This window comes from Delphinapterus leucas, chromosome 6, assembly GCF_059928025.1.
Source record: "Delphinapterus leucas isolate spDelLeu-1000000601 "Yukka" chromosome 6, BTC_Dleu_Yukka2, whole genome shotgun sequence".
NCBI lineage: Eukaryota > Metazoa > Chordata > Mammalia > Artiodactyla > Monodontidae > Delphinapterus > Delphinapterus leucas.
Window position 1 is genome coordinate 101,853,954 of NC_143134.1, and position 13,636 is coordinate 101,867,589.

At 44.6% G+C, this 13,636-nt stretch overlaps 1 protein-coding gene across 3 annotated transcripts in view; it reads left to right on the forward strand.

Moving 5' to 3' along the window:
* Nucleotides 1-13,636, forward strand: part of PALM2AKAP2 (PALM2 and AKAP2 fusion) — a 615,632-nt gene that overhangs the window by 477,819 nt on the left and 124,177 nt on the right. Inside the window, exon 1 of one of the 3 annotated variants that reach the window (XM_022579087.2) lies at nucleotides 11,255-13,635. The exons of the other annotated variants lie outside the window; for them this stretch is intronic. The gene's annotated coding sequence lies outside the window, so the exon portion shown is untranslated. Of the gene's footprint in view, nucleotides 1-11,254; nucleotide 13,636 lie in introns of those variants that run through there. 3 annotated transcript variants of the gene reach the window in all.

Below are 13,636 nucleotides of genomic sequence, written 5' to 3' on the forward strand. Positions count from 1 at the left end.
CTTGCATATGAAACACTAAATTCTTCTTGGAAATCATCTTATGGGACAATCTAGTTTGTTTAGTGTTTCAAAAGTGCAATTTTTTTACCTAAAGTTCAGGAACTACTTTACCCAATGTACTTCAGAAGTCTGTTTTGGTGAGTTGGTATTTTGTTGAAAAGAAATTTCTTAGAAAAATAATCAAATGGGGATTTTTTGAATTTAAAAAGAACACTTTATTGTAATGAGAATAAGAAGTATATGCGCATGCATATAAATAGCTATTGAATGTCTTGTAAGTGCGATGCTTCCTGCCATGTGCCTGGTGCGTCTTCTTCTCCCAATTATGTCTAGAATCTGATTCCACCATGACTATCACCACTGTACCATGACCATCCTAGTTTAAGCTATTGTCACCTCTTGCCAAGATTACTACAATAGCTTCTAAGTGGTCTCCTGGCTACTCCTTTTCCCGCCTGTAGTACAGACCTTATATAGTAGCAGCCACAGTGATCTTTAAAACAACTTGTCATTTATCTGCTTAAAATAAATGAGTGGCTTTACATCTTATTCAAGAAAAAAATAATCCCAAATCCTTGTCAAGGCTTGTGGGGTCCTCGTGATTCGGCCTGGCCTGCTTTCTTTCTGAGCTCACTCACTGCCACCCTCCCCTCATCTACCCCTCCTCAGCTGTGAAGGCCTCCTGGCTGCTCTACACGTGGTTGGTCAGTGTTGCCGCAGCTGCCGTTTCCTGAGCTGAAATGCTTTTCCCTTCAACATCTCATGGCTCACTCCTTTTTCCAGTTCTCTGCTCAAATGTCACCTCATTAAGGAGTCTCTTCTTGACCATACTGTATAAAATAGTACCCACTCCCAGTGGGCCATCAATGTCATCCCTTTCCCCTGCCTTATTTTTCTTTACCACCTCCTGACAATAATATATTTCTAATAGCTACATGTGTTAATTCAACTGACCTTTGATTTTCTATTCCTGTTATCTTATTTCATATTATCTGGCATTCTTTTCCCTTGTTGTTGTTTTTTTTATCTTTCCCCATTCTTCACACTGTATTAGGATGTAAGCTCCATGAACACATTTTTTTCATTTATTCAACAAATTTTAATTAGCACCTCCTCTATGCCAAGCTGTGGGCATCTAGAAATTAACTAAAGAGACTATAATCCTGTATGCATGTAGGTTACTTTTTAGTAAGGGGAGATAGACAAGAAACAAACAAGCAGGTATATTATATGAAAGACAATGATAAGTGCTTTGGAGAAAAATAAATCAGAATATTGTCAGATGGGAGTGACACGGTTGTGGCTGGAAGAATGGAGTCTGTCTTTAACCAGGTGGGCAAGACTATGGGAGGAGCAGATTTGGGGAGGAAATTAAGAATTTTCTGGGCACTTGTTAAGTTTAAGATGACTTCTAGTCATCCAAGTGGAGAGGTCAGGTGTGAGTCTGGAGTTCAGGCAGAGGGCAGGCTGAGATAGAAATCTGGGACTCATCAGTACATAGCCACAAGACAGGATGAGATCACAGAGGGACAGAAGGAAAGAAGGAGTTGAGGCCCTAGTCCTGGATCAGCCTATATTAAAGATTTGGAAGATGAGGAAAAAAAGGAGACCAAGAAAGAATGGCTAGTGAGGTCTGTGAGGAACCAGGAGAGAGGAGTATTTGGGAAGCCAAATGAAGGAGGTAGTTCAAAAAGGAGTGACCGAACATCTGTGTCAAATCCTGCTGAAAGGTCGAGTAAGATGAGTTCTGAGAAATGATCATTGGGTTTGGCAGCCTGGAGAGGTCATGTTGTCTGTGACCAATGCTCTGTCGGTGGGGCAACGAGGACAAAAGAAAGAATGGGGGTGATGGGGGCAGGAAATGGAGACAATAAGTAGAACTCTCTCTTTTAAATATGTTTGATCTAAGGGGGAATAGAAAATTGAGGTGGTAGCTGCAGAAGGCTGTAGAGTTAAGAGAAGTTTTTTTTTTTTTGGTTTTCTTGTTTGTTTGTTTTTAAAGTGGGAGAGATCACAGTAGACCTTATGAGGTGAGAGAAAATTTATGTTGCAGGAGAGGATACAGTTGGGGGAGTAATGTCCTGGAAGGGGTAAGAAGGGACGGGATCCACTGCAAATGGAGGAGATGGCCTTAGCTAGGGTCAGGGGCATGTGCTCATAGTCACAAGAGGGAAGGCCATCTTCTCATTGCCTCTTCTTACTCAGTGAGATGGGAAGCCAGGACATCAGATGACAGTGACATGGAGCAAGAAGTGTATAAGGGAAAAGGAGAAGGTGTACCTAGCCATCGCCAGAGCAGGGGAATGAATGGACTGGGGAAATGTAAATAGCATCTCCAGGCACCACTTAAAGGAAGCAGTCATCAATTTAAAGTGAGACTGGCCAGGTGGTTGTATGTATTTGTCTAATCATGTCAGTGTTGAATGCAGATGTGGAACGGACAAAGAGTTGGATTGATCTGGGGTTACTGATTACAGGGTGAATATGGCAAAGGGAGAGACAGACAAACGAGTTGAGAGCATACACAAGGGATGGACCGTGGAATCTAAGCTACAGAAAGAATGAGACCAGGAGGGATGAGGAACAATGATGCATAATGGAATCATTGGATTAGCCTTGGTCATGGGGTTGGAGAATTATTGGAGTCGGCATAGTAGTAGAGAGAGTGTGGGACTTCCCTGGTGGCACAGTGGTTAAGAATCCGCCTGCCAATGCAAGGGACATGATTTTGAGCCCTGGCCTGGGAAGATATCACATGCCTCAGAGCAGCGAAGCCCGTACACCACAACTACTGATCCTGCGAGCCACAACTACTGAAGCCCACATGCCTAGATCCCATGCTCCGCAACAAGAGAAGCCACCACAATGAGAAGCCCACACACTGCAAGGAAGAGTGGCCCCTGCTCGCCGCAACTACAGAAAGCCCCCACGCAGCAACGAAGACCCAGTGCAGCCAAAAATAAATAAATAAATAAATAAAATTTTTTTTAAAAAAGAAAGAGTGGTGGTTAGATAACAGGATGTTTGAAACTGAGATTATGAAGGGTGCACGGTTATTGGTAATTACAAGGTCTAGGATGGGACCATGGAACTGGATGGCTGAAGTAGGAAGACAATAACAGTTATTTTTTAAAATTTATTATTTATTTATTTATGGATTTTTTTGGCTGCACCTCGCGGCATGCAGGATCTTAGTTCCCCCACCAGGGATCGAACCCATGCCCCGGCAATGGAAGCTCGGAGTCTTAACCACTGGACCACCAGGGAAGTCCCAATAATAGTTATTTTTTAAAAACTAAAAAACTAAGAGGCCAGGATATTCAAAGACTTATCCACATGGGTGTTATAATCATTAAGACTTATAATGAGAATGTTGGAGAGAGTGACAGATGCTAAGATCTTCAGGTAATGAGGGAGGGGGATTTTATATTGAGAAAGGAGGACAGTAGTCTGGAAGAAGCAGTAAAGAACAAGAACACCCATCCCACCTCCAGGCCCAGTGGCTTGAGGATGAGAGAAAGCACTTGACTGTTCACTGCCACGTCCCTGGCACCTGCAATGGGGCCTCACACCTGGGAGAATCTTAATAAATAATCTGTTGAGTGGATGAGTGACAGGGAATCTCCATTTTGGCAAGAGGAGTCATTGGAGACTGGTTTGGGAAGCTAACTCAGATGCATTGTGAAAGGTGGTCAGGAAATGGGGAGAGGCCAAGGGCAGGGAGATCTGCTAAGAGGCCACTGAATAGTCCAGGTGGGAAAGGAGGAGTGACCTGTGAAGGGGCAGTGGGGACAGTAACAGGGGCCAGAATAGCTTGACCACAGTGAGGAAGAGGGCGAGTGACCACGGGGACTGTGGGACCCTTGAGTCAGGAAAGGGCAGATGAGTGAGGGGAGGTTAGTAAGCAGTTGGGTTGGAGCGTGTGTGTTTGATGGGTGTTCAAGGGAAGATGCTGAACCCGAGGTAAGACTCTAGGCTGCCCTGGATAGAGCGCCTCTGTCAAGGGGAGGGTCAGGATAATGGCAGTGGGGAAGAAGGTTGTGGATGGAGCCCCTGGAAACAGCAGCCTTGGGGGCAGGCTTGAAGCCGGGGAGTCAAATAGGCCTTGACTGGTAAGAAGGGCTTTCTAGGTAAAGAGCAGAATGTGACTAGAATGGGCGAAATAACTGGTGGATCCAGGGCCGACTGAGTGATACCGACCCAGAGTAAATGAAAGCAGAAGGTAGAGCTAAGGCTGGAAGGGGAGGGGAGCAGTGAGGGCTCATTTCTCCCTGGCAGGGCGCTGCCCTGGGGTAAGATGGTGCCCCCATCTTGTAGGAACCAAGCACTCTGGATACAGTGCCTAGCAGGGACCCCCTCCAGAGAGTGGCCGCAAACCACAGCACACATGCATGTCTGCATGAAGGCTTCGCTTCCCCTCTGTGATATTCAGGTCTGTGGTAGCATCCTCTGTCTGCAGAATATTCCAGAATATTGAGAACGGGCTGGAGACTTTAACAGAACTCAAAGTAAAACTCCAAGGCAAAAGGCTGAGAGGGAAATATTTCTAGGATATTGTGATAGAGATGGTGGGCACGTAACCATACTGACAGCACAACCATCCTGCCTATACAGATGGTAACCACTGCTTCTGCCCTTGTCTGGCCAGAGGTGGGTCATAGATATGACTCTGGCCTTAAAACCAAATTAACCAGAGCTTTCACTCATCATGCCATGTAATTGTTGTTTATTGTTTTCTTTAGAAATGACAAAAATACCAAAGAAAGCAAGCTTATAGCAAAGAAATTAGCCCTGACCCAAGAGTGAGCAGGCCTGAGTCTGAGTCCTGACCTTGACCCAATTTTGCCTGGTGGTTTTGTGTAAGTCCCATCCCCCTTCTAGGATTCAGTTGCTTTCACTGATAACAACTAACATTGTAGCTGGCCTTGGGCTTACAGCTTTACATGGATGGTCTCATTTTACACTCACAACAGTCATATTGTAGATGTGACACTGCAGGTAGATGTTCTCATGATCTGCCTTTTCTAGGTGAGGATTCGGAGAGATGGAGATGCTGAGCAACTTTCCCAAGGTCACACAGCTGATAAATGACAGACCAGGATTCGAACCCTGGTCTTTAGCTCCAGAGGCCCTGGATTTCACTGACACTTCGCTATACTGTAAAATGAGGAACGTGGCTGGGGTGACGTGATGTGCCTCCTAGCTCTAATTCTCATTTGTCTGACATTTGGATATGCCCTCACTCATCCCAAGCAAGTTAAGAAAATGCCTGATATAAAACAGAAGCGGTGGCAGCCATCTGTCTAAACGCACAGTTCTCTGTTCGTGCTGGCCTATCTTATCTCGGTCAGTCTATAAATTAATTAGCAGTCCTTCACAGGAGTCACAAACTATTTCTATAGTCTGGCTTTGGAAGGTATTTGAGTTTGCAGTGCCTGCTCCTAAAATTTACTAGGCTGTGGTCTAAAAAGAAAAGGAACTAGGAAGGAAGGGAGGAAGGAAAGCAGGGAGGGAGGGAAGGAAGGAAGGAAGGGGAAAAGAAGACAAAGGAGGGAGATTGGGATTGACATATACACATTACGATATATAAAAGATAACTAATAAGAACCTACTGTATACAGGGAACTCTATTCGGTGCTCTGTAATGACCTATATTGGAATGGAGTCTAGAAGAGAGTGGATGTATGTATACATATGGCTGATTCACTTCGTTGTACAGCAGAAACTAACACAACATTGTAAATCAACTATATGCCAAAAAAGCAATTTAAAAAAAAAGAAAAAGAAGAGAGAAAGGAGGAGAGGGAGAAGGAAAAGAAGCAGGAGAGAAGGCAAAGGCCTTTACTTGAGGAGTCAGAGGCTCTTCACAGATTATGTGGGTTTTTATGCTTTAGTTGACTTTATCATAAGCTGTTATGGTTTCTAAAGTGATTTTACATAGGTCATGGTCCCCTCCCAACAGAAGCTTTTAATATGCTGTAGAAGAAGCCGTTATTATTCTCCATATCTAAATGGTCTTTAACATTTTATAATCTTCATTGTTACTTAAGTAAGTAATTAACTTACTCTGTGTAGATAAACTCAGACTGCCTTCAGAGTATTCCCCCATCATATTCAGTGAACTTACCTTCACGCCTGGATAAGTAATTTAATATATTCAGTATCGTAGAAGGAAAAAGCCTACTGTCTTGTTGGGTTGTTCTCAATATTAAAATACTTGACCAGTAAGTCAGAGACTACTTACTGCAAAGGCCACCCCTCTCTGATGATCAGAATTATTAAAGTTTAAAATGTCAAGTTTCCCCTAATAGTACTGAATATCCTTATGGTTCTTTCCATAAATTAACAGCCTGTAATTAAGAGTTCTGAGGAAAACACTTGAGCATGACTGGGAAAATGTTACGGTCCCATTTTTTAAAAACTAAAAAATCATTCTCATGTTACCTAAGCTGAAAAGGAATTAAGTACCGCCAGAAAGAAAGGTAGTTTTGTATTTAGAACACAGATCGCTGGGAATTCCCTGGCCGTCCAGTGGTTAGAACTCAGCGCTTTCACTGCTGAGGCCCCAGGTTCCATCCCTGGTCTGGGGAACTAAGATCCCGCAAGCCTCGTGGTGCAGCCAAAAATAAATAAATAAATAAAATAAAACACGGATCGCTAATGAGAAGCGAACTCACTGGATTTACTCAACAGAAACTGCCTTCCGCACTGGGGGCACTGCTCCCATCGTCGTGTCTGTGAACAGGCTGGGTCCCTTCCCGTACATTCCAAGTATATTTAGCAGACTTTGTGTTTGTGATGCCGTGCCTTAAAAGCACCTTGTTCCACGCTGTGTCTCCATTAGGGCATGAACTCCAGAGTGTTTACTAGATTTTTTAAATGCTTTAGTTGTTAAATGAGATAAAATTCCCAGCCAGGAAACAAAGAACTTGAGCCTCCGGGCTTTGTTGTTAATTACCAAAGTATTACACGAGTACATTCTTCTCATTAACACTTCAGCTTTGAGGCCTCTGTAAAGAGGAAGGTGGAGCGCATAGTGGTCCCACGTGGCCTTCCTGTGCCTTCTTGCTTCCCTCACAGCGGGACTCTGTCGTCTGTGCTCTCTCTCCCTTCCCCACCCTGCCTTTCCCCTGCACATGTAGCTTTTTTTCTGCATCCTTTCCAACAAGCAGCTTCCATGTTGCTGCATTTCATTGATGATTTTAGTCTGGAACACTGTATGACTTGCACTTTATAATGGTACCTTTACATGTATATTACAAGGGGCAATCTGGATGCACACTGTCCCTTTGTCCATGTAGAGAAGGCACAGTCCAGCTATAATGTGGGACAAAATGAAAGCAGTTAGATGGGCAAAAGTTGCTTGGGTTTTGGAATGTTTCTTTGGGGTGTTTTTAAAAGTCTTTTGAAAAAAGAGTCTCAAGCATTGGGGTGAACGTCATCAGGTCACCATTTCCTTGTGTTAGAGGATTTGGCAAAGGAGAGGCCAAGTGTGAGGATGCAGGGAAAGGAAGTATATGTGGAACAGGCTGGAAAGGAACTTACTCGGGCACAGGAAGCTGGAGATCCTGGAGAGGAAATGAAGGAAAGGCAGGCAGCCACAAACTAGGCCAAGAACGGGAGTAAACATGGTCCCAGAGCCAAGTGTCCTCATGTGACAGCCATCCCTGTCTCTGTGTTCACTTGCTCTCTCCTTCCCCTGCCTAAAGATAATTGTGTCCACCCCAAGTGGGTCCCAGACCAGGCTATGTCATAGAATCATGTGAGAGGCTTAAACAAATATAGATTCCTGAGCCCCAGATCTTCTAGGGAAATTAACCCAGGCTTTTTTTTTCCCCCCCCCCCAGTTTTCCAGCTACTCTCAACGTGGGCTAGCTTGGGAAACACTGATACTCAAAATTTTAAGAGCTGACCATCACTCAGAAACCAGACTTGATACCAGAGAAGAGATGGTTTTGAGAAGAGTGTTTTTAATTTGATAAAACAACCATAAGTCAGAACAAACAGTCCATATCCTGTCTTATATGTTGTGCATTCATTCAGAAAGTTGATGGTTAAAACAGTCTATGGATGAAATATCTCTTCTATGGAAAAGCCAAGGATGTAAGCATCATTCCTTACAATTATCTAGAGATGACGTTTTTGCCCTTTTATAAAAATCAGAGATCAGTGGAGAAATGTCTTAAGTGGGAAATCCATAAACAAACAAAACATCCAAGATGAATAGGGTAAAACCACTACCAGAATCAGAAAATAAGCCAAAGATCTGTGTGCGTCCTAGGAGTTTGTTGGCTGGCTATCCCAAGTCCCACAGCTTTCAGGGGAAAATTATTCCTTTTATATTTAAATTAAAATTACTTGGACCCTTACCCACAAAGTGTTAGAGGTAGTCCAGTGCCCACCCCGCTATTTTTATGGATTTTTTTATGTTGTTTTTTTGTGTGTTTTTTTGCGGTACGCAGGCCTCTCACTGTTGTGGCCTCTCCCGTTGCAGAGCACAGGCTCCGGACGCGCAGGCTCAGCAGCCAGGAGCGGCATGTGGGATCTTCCCGGACCAGGGCACGAACCCGTGTCCCCTGCGTCGGCAGGTGGACTCTCAACCACTGCGCCACCAGGGAAGCCCATTTTTATGGACTTTTAACTCAAGTGGTTAACTCCGGTGGGATGGAATTAGTTCTCCTGGTCACTTCTTGTTCTGATTTCCCATCTTGTCTGAATTATTAATCTCACATCCTTCTTGTGTGATATCCAGTCTGCACCAAGCCATATATTAGCCCCTTGCCTTTGGTTCTCCGAACAAATACTGTTATCAGAGGTCTAGGGGTTACCTGAAGTACTTACATCACAACATTGCACAGCAAGCAATTTTAAAAGTTTATATTAAACAGTCTCTTTATTTTGGCCATTCTGTGATCAGGAATTTCTTATTCACTGACTCCTCCCTACCACTTCAGTCTTCTTCTGACTCGCAGATCTTATAACCTTCTGAATTCCAAAAGTGAATTGCAAATTCAAGTGTATAAGCATTTTTTTTAATTTTAAGAGATATCACCAAATTGTATAACGAATTTACCAATTTATTAACATCAGTTTATATTCCCTTCAACAGTGTTCAATACTTAATTTTCATCATTCTCTCACCAATGATAGATAATATTTGTATTTTATGTATTTACTGATATAGGCAAAATATGCTATTCCAGTATTTTCAATGCCTTTTTTTTTTTTTTTTTTTTTTTTGCGGTACGCGGGCCTCTCACTGCTGTGGCCTCTCCCGCTGCGGAGCACAGGCTCTGGACGTGCAGGCTCAGCGGCCATGGCTCACGGGCCCAGCCGCTCCGCGGCATGTGGGATCTTCCCGGACCGGAACACGAACCCGTGTCCCCTGCATCGGCAGGTGGACTCTCAACCACTGTGCCACCAGGGAAGCCCTGCATTTTTTATTTTTAATCAGAAAGAGTTTCGGCATCTTTTCCTAAGTTCAATGGCCAGTTATAATTACTTATCTATAAATGACTGGTTTGTTTTTTTCAATCAGATAGTTGGTAATTTTCTTCAATTTTCATATTGATTTGTAAGAACTCTTTGCATATTAGAGATAGTAACCTGTTGTTATATATGTTGCAAATATTTCCCCGTTTGTTTCCTCTCTTAGATTTGCAGTGGTGCATCTGGTCCCATGGGGATGCCCTTGGGATTGGGATTGTTCCTAACTTTCCAATGACTTTACCTGGTACTTGCTGGGAAAGCCCAACAGATCTAAGGCTATTGGTTTGATGGGGGCCAGCCTTCTTGGTGCTGGTTTTCTTTGCTTTTCCATCTTATTCTTACTCTTTTTTTTCTAGCAAGCCTTTATTTTCTGTAGGACACATTTAGTACTTGAGGAGTATACCCAGCTGATGCTTTTTGGTCTTTCTCCTTGCCAGAAGGAAGAAATGGCAAATTCTTTATGATTGACCAGTCTTGGCCCCTTCTTTGGGTTTTCAGATCAGCTCTCTGAGCAACTCATGGGTCTTTCTTTCAGCTTCTATTCTTCTCTAAGCTTGGGCAGGAAGAAGAGGCTCTGTCAATCTGTGTCTAGGCTGACTTCTTTCCCAGAAACTCAACCTTTACTTTTGGTGTTTCTCTAGTAAGTACATTCTATTTCTTGTGTCCCCTGGAGGCCACTCTTGCTCAGGGGCACCATTTAAAATGGGCAGGCAACATAAGCAAAAATGTACACTTAGGCCATAGGGGAAAAAAAAATCATGACCTCCCCTCTTGCCAAGCAACATTTCCATAGAAGGCGTTGTGTCCTAAATGGTGTAGGGAGTGTTTAACATTTTCATATCCCAGCTATGTTTGTTTGTCTTCGCAGAATCAGTAGCCCTTTATTTGCTTCATAAGTGCTTCTTACATGGATCAAGGAGCCTATATATTTCATAAAATATTCTCAGCTCTAATAACCGTTATCATGTTAAGACACATACAGTGTGATGAGCCCATAAGCATGCACTGGGTAAGAAGCCAGCCTTTCCCATCTCCAGTGTTTTTTTTAAAATTTATTTATTTTATTATTTATTGGGTCTTTGTTGCTGTGCGCAGGCTTTCTCTAGTTGCGGTGAGCAGGGGGCTACTCTTTGTTGTGGTTCGCGGGCTTCTCACTGTGGTGGCTTCTCTTGTTGCAGAGCACGGGCTCTAGGCGCCTGGGCTTCAGGAGTTGTGGCTCGCAGGTTCTGGAGTGCAAGCTCGGTAGCTGCGGCACACGGGCTTAGTTGCTCCGCGGCATGTGGGATCTTCCCGGTCCAGGGCTCGAACCCGTGTCCCCTGCATTGGCAGGCGGATTCTTAACCACTGTGCCACCAGGGAAGCCCTCCAGTGTTTCTTATACTTTCGTGTTCTTAAGAATCACCTAGGAGCTGTTAAAACAGTTTCCCTGGTCCTGCCCCCAGAGATTCTGACTTAGTAGGTAAAGGTGGAGCCCAGGAATTTGCATTTTTAATAAATGCAGACATGGTCCTGATATCTGTGGTCCTTAGTCCTGGCTTTGGGTCCAGGGCAAGATATCTCAACATCGGCACTCTTGACATTTGGGATACAACGATCCTTTGTTGTTGTGGGACTGTACCATACCCTTCAGTATATTTAGCAACATCCCTGGCCTCTAACCGTTAGATGTCAGTAGCACCCCACCCCTATTATGACAATATGACAATCAAAAATGTCTTCAGACATTTCCAAAATGTCTGGGTGGGTGGGGGGGGGGCGGTGGGAGGGAAGCATCAAATCACCCTTGGTTGAGAACCGCTGACCTAGGGGGAAATAAATGTTAATTGAAAACAGTTTTTACTTTCACATGCAGATGTTCATACCCTTGCATTGATTTCATTGAACAAATTAAACAAATATTTCTGATCCCTGGTATGTACCAAGCCTTTCATTTTAAAAAAGTGTAGCTTAATCATGGCTTCCTCTTTAATATCTTATAAGATGAAAGAAAAGGAAATGTTCTTGTAAATTAGTATCTATTGAACATGTACTTTTCCTAAATTAATATACCCAGTAGTTTTCTGTAGAATATGCCAGAACTTTAAAATTAACAGAAAATTAGCATTAATTAATTCATATTTAAAAATAATATTACAGTAATATTAACACTGACATTGCTTTCGGAAAGAATTCAGAATTGCTGTACTATTTCTAATAAGGAAACAAATTTGACTGGTAAATGATACATTCTAATTTAGGAATATAGGAAGAAAGTGATGATGCACTTGCCCTAATACTTCTTATAAAAATCTCACCTCTGCTGTAAGTTTAGAATTTTTCCTTGAAGAGTCTATGGTCCATATAAATAAATAAGTGTCCCCAGACATGCTCATTTCAATGTGAGTTTTCACATGCTATTAAAATGTTAAAAATAGATCACAATGTAGGGCACCCAAATATTTAACTCAGGTTAGTGCCACGAAGAGCTGAAAGAGAGAAAGGAAGGAAGGAAGGAGGAAAGGAAGAAAGAAAAGAAAAGGAAAGAAAGGGATTGACTGAGGCTAAAACTCTGTAATCTCCAACCACTGGTCAGTAAATTCTGTTGAAATTCAATAGCGTAAGAGACAAACATGCAAAAAGGCTGGTGAAACAATTCCTAAATGCCAAGAAAAAGAAGCCTATAGATTTTCAGGAACCCTGAGGAGAACCGCTGAGGTCTCCATTGTAGCCTTCACTGCATCCCCACCTCCCCTTTGGTGAAGGTGTGAATAAGCCTTCAGACAGTCAAGAAGCCTTTTCCGGGGTTGATGCTATTTTTAATGTCTTTAGCTGGACAGGCTTTCTGGACAGGTCCCCGTGTTACCGTTTCTTGTATGGGAAATCAAGGTCCCTGGCAGTTGTCTTTCCCTGCTGTGTGTGGCAGGCAGAATTGATTCTCAGAAGAGGACCCCGGGATTTTGGCCAGCGGTTCAGAAAAAAAGCAGGCCAACAGAGGATGGAAACTAGGGGAGCAAGGGGCTCTGACTTGCAGAGGTGGAGAGGGAGAATCACTGGGAAATGAAAACCTTGATCATGCCTAGTGGAAAGTTGAATTCAAGAAATCTGACTACATATCATGGTTATATTTCCTCCGCATAGAACACCTTGGTTTTAAAAATACTCTTTTCTGTGTGAGGTGTTTCTGTGTGTGTCCTCCCAGGATTTCTAGAAGGTCCATCTTCAGAGGGTCATTAACATTATTTAAATATTCATGGCGGGGGAGGGGATTACAAGCTGAAATTTCAGACAGCTTGGGAGTGGGGGATGGCCGGCCGCCCGCCGGATCCAGCCCCACGCGGTGCATCAGCTGCCTCCTTCCCCACCGCTGGCTTTGTTAACACGCGAGCTCTGACACCAAGCCACCAGCAGCCACAACAGGGAGGGCAGCATGAAGGCTCTGGAGAGCCAGTGAACCAGAAGCATCCCTGTCCCTCAGGCTCTGGACCACGTCACGGAGAGGCCCAAAACACACAAAGACGCGTCTCCCACCGGCTCCCAGCGGTCCTGCTTACCCGGACACAGCCTTGGTGCTGGTAAGGGATGGGGAGCTCGACCCCTCGGATAGGAACTCAGCGGTGCCGGCCTTGTGAGGGCGCGCACGCAGCCACGCACTTCCATATACACTCATACGCACGTATGTATAGACCAACGCACACGTCCAGATGCACGCAGGCCGACACGGCCACACGTGCGCTAACACAGGTCCACGTACCCAGACACAGTGCCCTCTCCCCAGTTAGGAAATACTCGGCTTCACTTGTCCCATCCCTCCATCCCTCCAGTCTATCCATTCACTCATTTCTTGGTTTCTCAGTGTGTGCCAAGATTTCGCCAAAGCCACAGACAGAAGGTGCGAGTGGTTGGGGAGGGGATATGGAAGCTGAGGGCAGACCTCTGCCCCAGGCGCTGGGAAGGGGGCGGGGAAGGGGCGGGCTCCGGGAGCAGGCGGGCGGCGCTCCCGGCCCTCCCGCGCGCAGAGCGGCCGCGGCTCTCGGCAGATGCGCTCTCCCCAGCCGGGGCCTGCCGAACGCCTTTCCGCGGAGTCTCCCCGACGCCCCGAGGAGGAGGTAGCGGCCGCGCCGCGCTAGATCGGAGGCCGAGGACAGCGCCTCCGTCCGGCGCCCAGAGG